This window comes from Myotis yumanensis, unplaced genomic scaffold (genome assembly GCF_028538775.1).
Source record: "Myotis yumanensis isolate MYYU_CA2020_CCGP unplaced genomic scaffold, mMyoYum1.0.hap1 SCAF_7, whole genome shotgun sequence".
Taxonomy (NCBI): Eukaryota; Metazoa; Chordata; class Mammalia; order Chiroptera; family Vespertilionidae; genus Myotis; species Myotis yumanensis.
Genome location: NW_027223758.1, coordinates 70,886,608 through 70,903,815, shown reverse-complemented (window position 1 = coordinate 70,903,815; position 17,208 = coordinate 70,886,608). Strand labels below are relative to the sequence as shown.

Genomic DNA, 17,208 nt, shown 5'->3' with positions numbered 1-17,208 from the left:
CTGAGGTCTGCAGCCTCTGATGGTCTCCCAGACCCGGTTTCACGCCCCCCCTCCCCCCAGTCCATCTTCTTGTCTCCTTTCTTGTCTCCTCAGGGTTCAGATCTCATCACATCACCATAAACACCCAGTGGGTCCATGTCACACATCCAAGCCAGGTTCTGCTCGACTTAGAGAAACCAGTCCCCATGAGCCCCCGCCTGCATCTGCCTTCTCAGGTACCATCACCATGGTCTCCATCAGCTGCAGAGGACAAAACCCCTGCGATGTATGTACCCCACACCTGGAATTCCCTCTACATAGTGGTGGTGGGAGTCCTGTCGACAGATTCAATACAGAATCCTGTCACAGCACCGCGGAAGGACACCTGGGAGGTCAAAGCTTCCTCCACCTCCCTTCCCTGCTGTGCATGGGAATCCGGAAGATGGGCCTTTGGCACCCCAGTGAGTCTCGGGCTGGGTGAAGGAAGGCTGACTCTCTTTCACTAGCACCGTGTTTGGGAAGTGAGTTGAGTATGAAATTGCTTTGTACTAAAAAGTAACAGAAATGTGGGGTGTTTTATGTAGACAGAGAGAGGAGAAAAGGAGAGGGGTCCACGAAACACCATGGAAAGCAGAAACCTATAGAAGATGATGGCTAATGAGAATGAGAATTTTTTCCCCTATGACGGGAAGTGGATGATACATTGATAGAAACTGAAATATCTATTTGCTCTCATTTGTTCATTCAATAATCTGACAATTACTTAATTGAGCACCCAGCATAGATCGGGCAGAGTACTAGCTCCTAGCTATATGGTGGTTTACTAAAGAGGCATGCTATCGCGATTTAACCAGGCAGACAGCAAACAAGGAAACTAGTAAGTAATCACGCACTTCAGTACTTGCTAGGAAGGCTGCAGTGGGGTGGGTGGGAGACTGCAGAGTCGGGATGGTCCAGAAGGCCTGTCTGAGCATGAACTGGAAACAGTTCCCTGTTCTGTTCTGTGACAGCCCTCCACGACTCCCCGCTCCTCCACGAGACCGGGCAGCCGCGTGCGCTGGTGCTTTGGGGAACTGAGCGAAGAAGGGCGATGGCCAGTGCGGACTAACAGGAGTCAGGAGGCAAGGATGGGAGGCCCAGGAGACCAGAGGAAAGGCGAGGAAAAGGTGACAGAGGAGGCTTCGCCCCTGATACAGTGGGGAAGGATGACCTCTGAAAGGCAAGAAGGGAGGTAATCAACCCGCTTCCACTAGACCAGTGGTTCTCAATCTTCTGGCCCTTTAAATACAGTTCCTCATGTTGTGACCCAACCATAAAATTATTTTCGTTGCTACTTCATAACTGTAATGTTGCTACTGTTATGAATCATAATGTAAATATCTGACATGCAGGACGGTCTTAGGCGACCCCTGTGAAAGGGTCATTTGACCGCCAAAGGGGTCGCGACCCACAGGTTGAGAACCACTGCACTAGACAGTAAAGTGGAAATGGTGCTGGCACAGAGTAGGGGCTTAGTAAATATTGAATGGATGAACCAATACATGTTAGTGGGATGCCTGACACAGGCCAGCTACACGGGAGGAACCGGGAGCCCATGCCAGTCCCCCAGCTCCAGCTGCTCTTCCAAGTCTTGTACCCGCCCCTTGTACCTAGAAAGCTCCTTCCCCACACTGCAGGCCTGACAAATCCCAAACGATCCTCCCAAGTCTCTTCAAGAAACCTTCTCTGACCAGAACAGCAGACTGAATGCCCCAGATATGGAAACACAACACGCTGCATCTACAATGTAAAACTCGCAGCGGCTGCAGTGGCTCTAAGAGGTCACCCTCCTTTCCCTAAATCGCCACTGCTCACTGGAGCCGGCCTGCGGAAGACAAATGAATCAGGTCAACAGCATCGACAGCAGACCGGGCTCCCTGGAATTGATAAGCAGGGGCAGCCTGCAGCATCCCTAGTGTTCCTGGGAATTGCTGACTGAGAATCAATCCCAAGCTAAAAACAGCCTCTGGGGCTAGCGACAGAAAGTGTGGCCGAGACAATGGCCTGTGTACAGCATGCTGTTTGGGTCTTCTTTCTAGTGCACACAAGGACACCATGTTTCCAGGCCACCTTGCATCTGGGGAAGACCACGTGATAAGCCCCAGAAATGTGTAACAAAGGGATATCCACTGTTTGTAGGACTAGCCCATAAAAAGCCTCCCTTTTCATCTTCACAGTTATTGTTGAAGGTGGTGGCATCAAAGGAAGAAAGCTATCTAGACCCCTGAGATGCTCATTGGAGGACAGCCACCCAGAGAGTCACTGAAGCAGTAATATTGGCATTCCACTTTTCAAGAGCAAAATTCCAGCTTTTCTTGTCTTACACCACTGACATCTTAGTGGTTAGCTGTTACCACAGCAGAGCCTTGCCCATCCTGACTGACAGAAGAAACATGCTCTCTCGTGCAATTGCTCCATGCCAGGGGATACACTAGGCACTGGTTGCACATGCCGTCTTATTTGCTCTCACTTAATTCTCACAACTTTATTTTATCCCTCCTTTAAATAAGGCAATTGATGCATTGAGGAGTTAGGTGACCTGTTCAAGTCACACAGAAGGGATGTGTTGGAGCCAGGTTTAAATCCATTGCAACCTAACCACAGAATCCATGCTCTCTCTAACAGACCAGAGAGAGAATGTACTCCCCCAGACCAAGGGCCAAATCTCTCACTTATAAGGTGATGAGAGGAGAGCAGAAAGATAAAGAACTTCCAAAGTGGTTGGGTCTCTCCCATTTGAATCCATTCCCTTGCTTACTCTAGAAACGTTTAACAAAGGGGAACAGAATCAACAGATATGATTCTTACCCTCATAAAGTTTGCAAAGTATAGAGGAAGACAACCAAGATATACTTAAGATACAATGCAGAAAACACCTTCATAGAGATATATCAATTCTCAAAGAAGAAGTTATTAATAACTTTTTGGCAATGGTCTAATTAAATCAGTACTCTGCCTCTTCTAGACAATATTTAGGAGGGCTCACAGTTATACCTCTGGGACCAGCTTACAGGCCCCAAGCAAGTCACATTAACCATTTGTCCCTACTCTACTGGACCAGTTGCCCACCCCTCCTGGCCTCTGCAATGCTGGGTGCCCTGCTCAGCTAACCCTGAGCTGAGAGCGAATTGGTCCTAGCCCTCTAAGGGGACCTATCACAGCCACCTTTCACAGCACACCCTGGGCACCTTGCCACCTCCACCCACAGAGCTCCAGTGGTCACTTCAACCTCAGTCAGTGAGCAGACGCCTTTTTCTCTAACAGCCTGCTCTTTCATACCAGGTCCCACAGCAGCGGGACCCCTATTTCCAGACCACAGTCCTCTTTTTCCCCCCTCCAAGGAGCGGGCTTACAGTGGAGTCCAAAGCAGCCTCTCACCCTATTTGAGTTATTCTTTCTTTGGGACACTCAGGGCCACCTGTGGGTTCTATCCCACTCTTCCACAATCTGCCATCCTTTAGGGGTCCTCGGTGTCCCTCCCTACAGAAGAATATCTAGAAACAGGTCCCCGTCCTGCACTTTATCACATATATATGTCCAAACTCCTGGGGTAACACAGGTTCACGACTTTTCCATGGAACTCCTGGGCTCCCAACAGAGCAAGATAGAATTAAATGACCATGTAAGCATCCCCGTGTTTTGTGTAGATGAAGAACATAGATGCCATTCAAAGCACGTTGCCTAACTGGTCTACCCATTATCAACTCCAGTCACCCAGAAGCATGGTGGCAAACACAGAAGCATGGTGGCAAACACAGAAGCATGGTGGCAAACACAGAAGCATGGTGGCAAAAAGCAAACCGAGGCCTGGAAAACAAAGACAAGCAGGGCAGAAGGGAAGAGGTGCAACTCTGTGTCGCAATTTCCTATATGTCCACCTGCTGAAAGGCGGTTACAGATTGAGCTCTGAGCTTCTGATGGCCCAAGAAAAAGGGGGGGGGATTTTTGGAGACTGGACACTGTGTTCATAAAATAAAACCCAAATTGATCAGGAAAATTACAACCATTCCAGGTGTTTAGATCACACAAGAATTTCTCCACAGGAGCACTGTTAACAGAAAACCCATACTTCATAATGAACACCATCAGAAGCAGCATCCAACAACAAGAGTGCATGGCCAGTTTCATAAGACAATCGCTCGTAATCATTCTCAATATAAATTGATAGCATTACCCAAACACTCAATTCCAAAATAGCAACTCACTGGGGACCAAAATGATGCAGCCTAGAAATCAGCTTCCTGTTGGTCTGGCTTGACCCAGAGATACGTTTTAAAAGCTTGTCCTCGCCCTGACCAGTTTGGCTCAGTGGATAGAGCGTCGGTCTGCGGACTGAAGGGTTCCAGGTTCGATTCCGGTCAGGGGCATGTACCTTGGTTGCGGGCACATCCCCAGTAGGAGGTGTGCAGGAGGCGGCTGATCGATGTTTCTAACTCTCTATCCCCTCTCCCTTCCTCTCTGTAAAAAAATCAATAAAATATATTAAAACAAAAAAAAGCTTGTCCTGGAGAGAAAATATACTTAGTAAATATTTTTAAGTAATCCTCTCTGAATTTTCTTCTTCTCAATCAACAGATTGAAAAAGAGAGTCTATGAGCTTCAGATTATACAGCGTGACAGCAAACCCCCTGCCCACTGGGAACAGCCCCTTTTGTTCACATTCTTTTCTCATTTCTGAGCCTTCATTTTCTGGAGTGCAAGGCAGGGGGCTGGACAAAGCGATCATCAAGGAACTTTCTAGTGACAAAGATTAAGGATTCCAGAGACTCAGAAAGGACTGGGAACTCGCGGGAGCCACGGAGATGCAGAGCCATGCCACCAGCCCTAGGACCAGCTACTGAGAGACTCAGAAAAAGAAGAAAGGAGAGGCTAGCTCCCCCTGGACAGCACGAAACAGTCAAACCCATAATCCTGAGTCTCACTGCAGCTCTTCTTTCTCTTTCAAAAATCATGTTTGTCTGTCTTGGTGCAATTCCTTGGAGCCATAACACCTGACACAGTAGCCTGCCATCAACACCTGGCCTTCTCTGCAGATGTTTGTGGCAGATGACTTGCAGAGGCTTATGGTGGGAGAGATTCCCCTAAAGACCCTTGTTTGATTGCTCACCTCATTCCGTTTTAAAGAGTAAACAGCCCCATTTAATTGATGTCAACCCATCACAATCATTTTGGGAGAAATCAAAACCCTCCTAAACCTACCCCCACCCCAGGAGTTGGGCTCAGCCTCCAGAGCACAGGTTTGGGGAAGACCCACATAACTGAGGGCAGACAGGGCAATGCAGTCACAGCCAAGGACCCAGCACTACCTGCCTGCACCCGACAGAGGAGCTATTTTTCTGGACAGGTTGAAGTCAAAATGTGCCAACGGCCTCAGATGCTCTGATGTGAGTCAAGCATAAAGTCAACAGAGAAATGGAAAACTGTAGCCAGGAAATTGGATTTTGAAAATCCATTTGGATTGGGTAATGTATAGCATTTCAGCATCTGTAAGGGGAGTAAAAATAGTGCAGGATACATACTTTAGGATACATTAAAGCATAAATAAAGTTTATAGTGCCAATCAGAGTATTTTTTAAACATGAGCCCTTCTTTTGAAAATGAGAGAGGAATGGAATTCAATAGAAATATAAATGTGTCTGCCTCTGCATTTCTGATATGATCCTGTGTATTCTTGAACAGAATTAAGTGCAGAAGAGGAATTAAAGATTTGTTGGGCATCTGCTATCTGCCATGCACCGTACTTGAGCTATATAAGTATGATTTATATATGTGTGTGTGTGTGTGTGTATAAATGGCGGTAAATTCGACCACCACCACTAAGTCAGGGGTCAGCATTCTTTCCATGTAAAGGGTCAGATGGTAAATACTCTCAGCTTTGCAGCCACACAGTCTCTGTCATAACTACTCAACTCTGCCATTACAGCATAAAAGCAGCCAGAGGCAACAGGTAAACAAATGGGGTGGCTGTGAGCCAATAAAATTTTATTTATAAAAACAGGTGGCAGGCCAGTGGCCACAGTTTGCCAACCCCTGCTCTAAGAGAGTAGCGTTGCTCTCTGCATTTAACACATACAACCTTGTCACCAGAGCTCCTAAGGGACAGGCCTAGCTGGAGATCGCAGCAAAAAGGGTGGCATCACCTTCAGTAATAAGAATAGTGACACCTCTCAGTCATTAAAAAAATAAAATAAAAGATGCAATATTGCTATTTGCCACAACATGGATGGATCTTGCGAGTACTGTGCTAAGTGATAGAAGGACAAGACAAATGACAAAAGACAAGAACTTTATGATTTCACACATATGTGGGATATAAAACAAAAAGCAACAAATGAACAAACAAAACAGACAGAAAATCAAACTCATATACACAAACAACAGAATGGTAGTTAGCAGAGGGGAAGGGAGCTAGGGGAGGATGAAGAGGTGAAGGGGGTCAAATACATGGTAACCGAGGGAGACCAGGCTTCAAGTGATGAGCACACAGTATATAGAGATGCCACATTTATAAAGTTGTACACCTGAAATTCATATGTTATTAACCAATGTGGGGGAGTCAGGTCTCACATAGTCATCACACTGGGAAACTATTCAGACAGATCCAAGACATAGCAGGACTAAATGGTTAGGAGGCCCTGGATAGGCGTGGATTGTATTGTTTTTTGACTCAGGGGTTGACAAACATTTTCCATAAGAAGACAGAAAGTAAATATTTTCACCTTATGGGTGTACTGGTTTTCTATTGTTACCAAGCAAATTACCACAAACCTAGGGGCTTAAAGCAATACCCATTTCTTAGCTCACGGTTTCTGCAGGTCAGAAATCCAGGCAAGGCTGGAGTGGGCTCTCTTCTCAGGGCCTCAAAAGGCTGAAGTCAAGGTGTAGGGGAACTGCATTCCTTTCTGGGCTATGGGTCCTTGTTCAAGCGCCAGTGGTATTTGATAGAATTCAGTTCCTTGTAGTTACAGGGTTGAGGCCTCTGCTGTCTGGCTGGCTGTCACCCAGTGGTGACTCTCCGCCCCTAGCAGTCACCCCATTCTTGCCATAAGCACTCTCATGCCTCAAATCCCTTCCTTTGGGCGGGTTCAATCCCTTTCAAGGGCTCATCTCATTCAGGCAGGCCCATCCAATATCATCTCCTTTGTGATTAACTACAGCCAAATGATTTGGGGCCTTAATTACATCTTCAAAATTCCTTTGTCTTTTTTGCTCACATAACCTAATCACAGGAGTAAAACTGATCCTGTTCACAGTCCCACCAAGGAGGAATTGCACAGGATATAAAACCCAGGGGTCTGGAAACTTGGGCACCAATGTAGAATTCTGCCCACCTCCGTAGTCTTTGTCACTACTACTCAGCAATGCCACGGTAGCCCAGAGGCAGCCACCAACAGTACAGAAAGTATGGGCAGCGTTGTGTTTAATAAAACTCAATTTATTGACACTGCACTTTGAATTGCATATGTCACTCACATATCACAGAATAGTATTCTTCTCATGATTTGTCTGACCACTTAAAAAAGGAAACGCCATTCTTCCATTCAGTGCCGAGAACAAACCAGTGAAGGTCCAGACCTGACCTGCAGGCTGTAGTTTGCTGACCTTCACTTCGATGCCGTGAAAATTTCCAATTTTAACACAGTCACAGAAAAGTGCCTCGTTTCAGCATTTGAGTGTTAGATGCCATGTGCTTCCGACACCCCCTTCCCATTTCTCAGTAGTAGCCTGTTTCTTCTTTCCTCTGGGAAATCGAGGGGAGTACACGCCCAACTGGCCTCCGAAGCTACACTCCTGGCCCATAGGATGAGGGATACAGAAAAGCACAATAGCTCCCTGGATTTAAGTAACCACTTCACCTACATTACAGCATGTTGTATTCATAGGCAAGGAGTTCTGCAGCAGTCTTCCCATTTCACAGATGAGGAAACCAAGGCTGGGGCGAGTGACATACTCCACACCACATGTCAATCAGGGGCAGAGCCAAGACTCAAATCAAAGACTTCTTCCTTGAGTCAGAAGGTCTGAGAACCAGGGCAGATCTCAGCTACACAATTTGTGGGGCCCAGTGCAAAACTAAAATGCTGAGCCTCCTGCTTAAAACAATTAAGAAACCAAGATGGCCAATAGTAGAGCAAGGGGCCCTTTCCAGGTGCCAAGCCCTGTGTGACTGCACACGTCACACACCCATGAAGCCAGCCCTGCTCTGTGGACACACGCATTCCAACTCTAACGTACGCCAACCCCCAATCATCGGGATTCCGTCCACGTGCCATCGACTGCTTTGAAGGCAGGGCCATATCTAAGTGGGGCTTATTAATCGCGAGCAGCCTGTCTCGGGTAGGCGAGTCCTGCCCCCCGAATGAATGTAAACCAGCCTTGCATAAATCGAATTCCTTTTCTGAATATCTAATTGAATTTGCAGAAGTGTATGCCAGAGGGGTGTTTAAATAAGTGCACAAATATGATAAGAAGGCCTTCACACCATTATATCTAATTCAGTAAGCAAAAATAATGGCAGGGCACGTTCCAATTAGTATTTGATTTATTTGCTCTAACAAATCCAATTAGTAGAATGTTTTATAAAGTCATCCAATGTCAAACACTCATGGACTCAACAGATAGAAACAATAGTCCTAATAGAAGAAAAAAAATATGTTAAATCTCTCCGAACATTATAAATTTATTATAAATAAGGCAATGTCTCTCCGTGGGCGCAAGCATTCCCCAGGGACCAGAGAAACAGTGTCTGATCTGCTCTACTGGTTCCTTCTCCCAGAGACTCCGTAAGGCAATTCAGGTTAATTTGCCCGATTATAATAAGTCCAGGAATGAAAACAACAAAGGTGGAAGTTAGCCACGGGACTTCAAGGGAGAATAATGAACTTGCTGCTGGGTGTCTTCCAGCCCAGAGTCGTGTTCCAATGTTCAACGCCGCGCCGTGGAGCGGGAAAAGTCAGGGCTCACAGAGACAGCCACCTTCTGGAACCTGAGGCAACGCTCTTGTGCCCTTTCCATGAACCAGCTTTTCCATCTGTGAACTAGGAAGTTCAAGGATGGTGGTCATCTACCATCCCAGGCATGCCTACTCGGGAAAGTGGGTGACCTTCTTTGCCCAATGAAACACAGCATCGGTAGGGATTCAAGTGTGGCTGTTCCAGGGTCAGCATCCTAGCTCTGTAATTTTTTTTAACTGTGTGACCTTGGTGAAGTTATTTAACCTCGATGCGCCTCAATGTCCCCATCTGTAAAACGAGGATAATAATAGTGTCCATCCCTTGGGGGTTTTATAAAGATTGAGTAAATTTAATACTGTGAAGACTTAGAATAGTTCCTGGCACATAGTAGGTGCCAAATACGTTTGGTTCAAATAATATTAAATCCCAAGGTATAAATTAGAAACTGAAAAGAGAACTATGCTACATGTGTTCAGGTTACACAATCTCAAAAACAAAGGACTTAAACAAACTCTCTGAATTGGTCCATCGTATCGTGTATGGATCAGCAGTGCCTTTGGTGATAAGATACTGATCCAACTTCATTCACAGCTTACTGTGGTGTGACCTTGGGTAAGTCATCTACCCTCTCGGCCTGGAGACTTCTCCCACGTAACAGATGGCAACAACTTAAACCCTCCCCAAGGGCACGTCCATTTCTGACACCCTCTGAGACGGTGGCTGTGTCCTTCCGCAGGTTACATCTGGATGTCAGACAAGAAGACGCAGTGGGGGTGCCAGGCCGACGTCCATCTTCTCACATGCCCCTCCTCCCAGGCACTGGACTGCATGCAGACTCCAGAGCCACTCGGAGAAGAGCCAGCTTCTCTGCCCCAGGCAACCTGGCAGATGCTGTCTTGCAATGTGACTGGCAGGAAAGAGCAAAGAGGAGGCCATGAGGGGGGGTCAGCCCCCAGCTTCATCCTGCCAAGGAGAGGAAGGGGACAGGGGACAGAGCCTTCACCTTCAGTTCCAAGTGAAGGTGGTTCAATTCTGAGCCCCAAATGGTCCGGGGGCCAATTCAGGGATTCAGCGGCTGCACCATGCTTGAAGAGGGAAGGGGTCCTCTGATTCACAGGTGGGGAAACAGGCATTAAAAGGACAAGGCTGCAAAGAAAGGGGTGCAGGGCTGGGATGGAACCAGCTCTCCTGGCCTCGGGCTAGAGCTCTGCCCACTCAGAGCCAGAATAGCATCTTTCATCTTCTCTCAGGCGATGGCAATGTCCTTTTATGTTTATATTTGAGGGAGCAATGGAAGACAGAGCCGGCCACAGGTCATAACTCGTCCTGGGGAAACTTCAGATCTGTTGAGAAGAGGTGAGCGCAAGTCCCTCTACACACAGCTGTGCCCAGGCTTCTGGCAGGAGCTGTGGCATCTTCTGAAGGCCTCCCAGGCCCACGGCAAGCTCTGGATGGCCTCGGGGTCTTTGCACTGCTGTGCCCCGTGCCTGGAATGTTCTTGCGCTCAAGTTTCATGTGGCTCCCGGCATCTGCCACATCAAAGACCAGCACCGCCTCCTCAGAGAAGCCTCTGAGCACCCCTGGGAACTCACCTCCCCCCTTCTCCAATTCTCTGCCACGCAGACCTGCTGCTTCTGCTCCCTGGGGCTGTTGCCGAGACCCCTAGTAACTCTGCAGTGGTTTCTTTACTTCTTGTCTTGTCTTCCCACCACCAGTCCAAGTTCTCCAGGGCAGGAAGAACTGGGTGTCCCTTTTCTTTGCCACTGAATCCTCAGGACAGAGAGCCTGGCTCTCCGATGCTTGAGAGCTAACGGGAAACTCAATAAATGCTTCCTGAATGGAGTGTGGCAAAGTGTCAAGCGCACAGGCTTGGCATCGGAGGGCCATGCACAATATGGTTCTGGCACTTTCTCTGTGACCTCGGGTGAATCAGAGAAACCTCTGAGCCTCTATTTCCTCATCTGTGAAGTGGGAATGATAACGACAGCAGCTAGCGTTTACCGAACGCTTACTATGAGCTGTGCACTGTGCTAAGCCATTTCCATGGATTATCTCACCTAATGCTCAAAGAGCCCCAGGCAGTGGCCATGATTGCTATCCACACTTTATGCATGATGAAACTGACAACTGGTTAAATAACTTGCCCAAATCTCATAGCTAGGAATTGGCTGGTTTGCAATTTGAACTGAGGCCATACCGAGGTAGCAGTTGTTGCTACTGCTATAGGAATATCTGACTTCCTAAAAACCTCGTCTTCCAAAAGTGACTTATTTTTAACATGTAATTTTTTCAGAGGAAAAGAGAAGCAGCCACGTGTCCTGAGACTCAGATCATAGGTCTAGCCCACAAGGTCAGCTTAACGTCAGCTTCCTGCATCTCTACTCACTGGTCTGGTGCCTCAAGGTCATGTGCTGTCCCATGGTCCACACGGGGCTCTGACCCTAACCCAGATCTTGGCACCATTAGTGACCCGGCTTGGAGAACCTCAGGGGAGACCTCAGCCAGGTGTTCCCCCCTGGCCCTGCGAAGAGTGGACCCTTGTAATTATCACTTTGAAATCATCAAAAATCCCTGGGAGAGAGCATCTTCGGGTCATTTAAAGCTTCCCTGAGCTCCAACATGGGAAAAGTCAGCCATTGGAGCCCACTCAGTAACTCAGACAATCCAGGCACTCACAGCACCTCTGAATCTTCCCTCAGAGCAGCCCTGTCAGTGCTCTTTGGGGTTCAATATATGATTTTGCAAGTCTGGAAACTGAGGCTTGCATAACTTCCTCAAGACAACAGCTCATAAAGGGCAGCATGGGGGGTAGAATTCCTTCCCATCTGACTGCAGAGCTCAAGCCCTCTTGACCGTATCACTCGGAATGTCTGCTGCATGGAAACTGGTGAACTCCTCCAGTGTGGCAATTCCCACTCCTCATTATCCTCTCTGATCTAATGCAACCCAGGCTTGAATGTCACTCATGAGCCTTGTATTGAGTGTCTACTGGGAGCCAGACATTGCTCCAGGCACCAGAGAGAGCTCAGGGGTCAACAACAGCCGTGGCCCCTCTTCATGGAGCTCAATGTGCTAGTGCAGGAACCTGGCAATGAAAGCATGGGGAGAAATACGGCGGAGGAGGTGCCCACCCAGCTCGTCACAGTGAGGTAGGCACTCGATAAACAGATCCATAAGGTGAACAAAGCAGTGATCTGGCTGAGCAGCTATTCTTTGCCTCACATCAGGCCCGGCATGCCACGGAATCCCACTTAATCATGACAACCACCTGTGATCCAGAAATTACTCATTCTCACTTTAAAGATGAAGACACTGAGATTCCAACAACATAAGAATCTGGTCCAAGGCCCCCAGATTTGCGGGATCTGTTCTGTTCCCTTTCCTCAGAGCCATCCTCTCTTCACTGCACAGGGCGGTGCACACAGAAGCCCAAGAAACTTCTGGGACTGGTTAATAGACATTGGTTTATGGACTCAGTGCTTATAAGTATTCTAACATTTAATTACATAAAGAAAGAGTTAGGGTTCCATACAGTCAATTAAACTCAATAATAGTACCCAGCATTATATAAATCACCAAACCGGTAATTGTGTAGATAAAATATTATGAGTACTATCATAAGCACAGTGGGTGTGAAAGCTCCCTCGTGGAACAGGTCAGCTTCGGCAAATCTGTCTGTGGTTGCCAGTCAGACTTCACTACCGAGGCCTGGTGAATGTGCATTGAAAGTGGAATGAAAGGGGATGGCGGGGGCAGGGGGGTGTGGAAGAGGGTAAAGGGAGGCTCAATGGTGATGGAAGAAGACTTGACTTGAGGTGGAAAACACACAATCCAATTTACAGATGATGTATTATAGAATTGTACCCCTAAAACCTATATAATCTTATTAACCAATATCACCCCAATAAATTCAATTTTTAAAAAATAACTTTTAAAATGTGGAATGAAGACTTTTTAAGGTCAGAGCATAAAGGATCCTCGACTAAGTTACATCTCAAATGACCAGAATGCCCAGATCGGGTCTGTCCAAAAGGAGTGGTGGACCCAGCATCTTTTGGGGGCTCAGGGATGGTGCTGGGCCCTTGGTCAACGACAACTAGGGCGTTGCTAGCAGGTCACCCCATTGAATCAGTAAGCCCGTCCACTCTTCCTCTCAAGTGTTGTTGACACTCTGGGTACATCATGCCAAGACAGAGGCACCCACAAGTGGGAAGTGGGCACTGTCCTAATAATTAAAGAAGTAGCCTCTGACGAACATTTGAAAAAGAGACCCCAGGGCAGTCACTAAGATTCCTAAGCACAAGAAACAGCCTCCCTCCCACCTTCCCATGCCTGGGGATTCACGGCAAGGACACAGCAACATGTTTCTCTACTTTGGAACAAGCACTCAGCAACTTTCAGCTCCATACACATTTTTTCTAACCTGCAAAGGCCTTAACATAGGATCCTATGAGTGCGGCCCCTGCCAGCATGACTCTACCTCCGGCTAAAACTCTTTGGAACAGAAATGAGATTCTAACAAAGCCACCACTTGCTAAATCACATCATAGCTCAGGTCCTGACAGGACGAGAGCAGGTGGTCTTGAAGATGGAAGATTTGCCTGGGAGGAAGGAGCCCTGCATGACGGACTTGGCTCTGCCACCAACTGGCCACATGACCTTGGCCACGTCACGTTCCATTTGAAATGCATCTGGCTGGAAGCTCCTGACACTCTATCTCAGAAACTCGCTGCAGTGCCTATGAAAACATTGGAAAATGTGAAAACTTCCAACAGAAGTGAAAACAAGGATTCACAATAAAACTATCAGTAGCATTTGGAGAAATTTGAAATGGATTTTAAAATGCAAATGGCAGACCATCTTTGCTCTATAATCTGGGGAGGTGGTGGGCAGGGAATGGTGAGTCCTTTCTACCTGGAATAAACTAGGGGGACTATGTGTCTCCTACCTGCAGTCAAAAAATAAAATAGTCAGGGGGGAAAAAATAAAAAGTCTTGTGAGTTTTTTAAAAAATGAATAGAAAAGAAAAAGCAAAACATTCATCACATCTAAAAAGAAAAATCATCACGGAAACTTAAACAGAAGACCTCTAAAACAGAGCTACTACAGGAACCTGAAGATGCCTTAGAAAACCTTCAGCATCCTCAGTAGGATGCAGAGACTCAGCCCTTTGTGAAACAAGAAGAGAAAGCTACAAGGAGAAACTCATATAAGATGCAAAGGCAATAGGACTGGATGACAGATCTGTGGGTTGACAGAGGATTTCAGAGAAAGTCAAAATGCAAAAATCAGAATCAAAACCAAAATTAGTAAGAAAGTGGACAAATGCAGGTTTCTCAAACCCTCTGACCTCAATAATGACTGAAATGGCTAAAAGGAAGCAAAAGTAGCCAACACCAAAGCTACAACTCTATATTTTGTTTTCATTGACTTAGAGGATGCGAGACAATTTGGGCCCACCCCGAATGCCAGCAATTTATGTACCACTCAATTCATTCTTGAGAAAACTGCGCAGTGTGAGAGGAAGTGGATACATTTCTGAAAAACCTGGTAATAACTGCCAGTTGGAATGTCAGGGGCTATTGGAGGGAAGAGCTGTGTAAAAACGAAGGATGCCTGACTTGGGTGCCCTTTGCCCCATCTCCATCAACAGCATTTTAAGGCTGTATCAGTTCCTTGTGTTTTTCCTCCTCTAACCCATCCTCCCCAGAGGCCCTGGGCCCTTCTCTCACCTGGGAGAGCCCCAAACTGACAGGTTAGAGCTGGGGGCAGAGTGAAAGGAGAGAGAAATGGCAGCTTGGTTTTTCAGGTGAGGACCAGCCGCAGCCAGGGTAGTACAACTTTCCCCCAGGAGCTGACTCACCTGAAGCCAGGTCAAAGGCAAGTTCTGTACCATAGGAAGCACAGGATGGCTTCCTGAAGAAGCAACAAACCAAAGACCATGAAGAGCAGGGGCCAGAGAACCCTCCCACGTCTCCAGGGCTCTGGCCATCAGCAGCCGCAACCAACACTAACACAGAGAAGCAAACACACATCGTGACCACAACCCACTGGGAAGGCAGCACCAGGTATGGGTGATGAGCATCCTGGAGCCTAGCACATGACCACGTGGCCTTGGACAAGCCTCTTAACCTCTTAGTGCCTCAACTCCCTCATCAGTAAGAAGATGATAATATTATTACCCTCCCAGGAGCAGACTGAGTGTTGTGGAGCCTGAAGTTTAGACATTATTTAGGGAAATGAGTACAACCTTAGAAGAGAGACTATTTATTTGAAGTGGAAAACAAAAATCACTACAAAAACAAAGTTCTAACAGCCTACAAGTTACTCAAACATTGTGCAATCCAGAAAAATAACTGTTATTAATTATTTCCCTGAAAATGTTTCCCCCTACGTCCCTGGCTGCATTCTTTCAATTACCTTTTCAAGACATTAATTTTACAGTATCATTTTTTTATAGAGACAAGAAACTCCAATATCCCCTCTAGCAAGTGCATTGAAATGCATTTATTATTAATAATATTTTTTTAAGTTTCCTTCAAGTTCACAAGTCATTATTTATGTAATGTTATAGAAACTTTAGAATTGGAGAAACCCCTATCAAATTTCTTTCATGTATAGTCTGCAATACTTCGGGGCATTACAAGTGTTTCTGTGTACTCAGCATTCACAAATGACATTTGCTTTGATGACTTGTATTCCTGCAAGTCATGTCCACATCAGGGCAGTTAATGATGGTGTTATTAAACACAAGGGAAAAAAAGAAATACGTTTACGTATGGATATAAACTACATATACGCTCTATATGCATGTGCTCACAAATACTATATTGTGTATACATGCACCCATAGTACATCTATGCGTAGTATACACAGTATTTACATACATATCATATATACTATACATAAAATATACTATATATGAAATATGTGTGTGTGTGTGTGTGTGTGTGTGTGTGTATATACATATACTAGAGGCCGGTGCACAAAAATTTGTGCACTTGGGGGAGTCCCTCAGCCTGGCCTGTGCCCTCTCCCAGTCTGGGACCCCTCAGGGGATGTCCACCTGCTGGCTTAGGCCCGCTCCCTGGGGGATCGAGCCTAAGCTGGCAGTCAGACATCCTCTGGCAGCCTGGGAGCCCTCAGGGGATGTCCACTTGCCAGCGGGGAGCAGGCCTAAGCTGCAGTCGGACATCCTCAGCGCTGCTGAGGAGGCGGGAGAGGCTCCCACCACCACCGCTGTACTGGCAGCCGTCAGCCTGGCTTGTGGCTGAGCAGAGCTCGCCCTGTGGGAGCGCACTGACCACCAGGGGGCAGCTTCTGCATTGAGCGTCTGCTTGCTGGTGGTCAGTGTGTGTCATAGTGACCAGTGATTCCCAGTTGTTCTGCTGTTAGGGTCAATTTGCATATCACCCTTTTATTATATAGTATAGAGGCCTGGTGCACAGGTGATGGCTGGCTCGTTTGCCCTGAAGGGTGTCCCAGATCAGGGTGGGGGTCCTGCTGGGGTGCCTGACCAGCCTGCGTGAGGGGCTGAGGGCCGTTTTCAGGCTGGCCAAGCCCCCAGCGGGGACCCTCACCTCATGGGGGTGTGGCCAACCTGGGTGAGGGGCTGAGGGCTGTTTTCAGGCTGACCACACCCCCTTTAGGGTGGGGGTCTCTACTGGGGTGCCTGGCCAGCCTGGGTGAGGGGCTGATGGCTGTTTGCAGGCTGGCCAAGCCCCCCAGTGGGGACCCTCACCCTATGGGGGTGTGGCCAGCCTGGGTGAGGGGCTGAGGGCCGTTTTCAGGCTGCCCACAGCTCCTTCAGGGTCGGGAGGGGTCCTGCTGGGGTGCCTGGCCAGCCTGGGTGAGGGGCTGATGGCCGTTTTCAGGCTGGCCACACCCCCCGGTGACCCAAGCTCCCAGCCTCTACTTTAGGGCTGGAAGCAGGTATCTGGGATTTATTTATCTTCTATAATTGAAACTTTGTAGCCTTGAGTGAAGCCCAGGGCCAGCCAGGGCAGGTGGGAAGCTTGGCTTCCTCCATCGCCGGGGGCAACCTGAGCCTCCTGCTCACTCTAGCTCCGTGGTTGCTGCCATCTTAGTTGGGTAACTCTGCATACTCACTCCTGATTGGCTGGTGGGCATGGCTTGTGGGTGTAGCAGAGGGGCGGAGTGATGGTTAATTTGCATGTTTCTCTTTTATTAGTGTAGATATATATATCATTAAACCTAGCTAAATTTCAACTTCCAC

General features: G+C 47.4%; 1 protein-coding gene across 13 annotated transcripts in view; it reads right to left on the bottom strand.

The window, feature by feature from the left end:
* Positions 1–17,208, bottom strand: part of PTPRT (protein tyrosine phosphatase receptor type T) — a 935,828-nt gene that overhangs the window by 674,315 nt on the left and 244,305 nt on the right. The window lies entirely within an intron of this gene.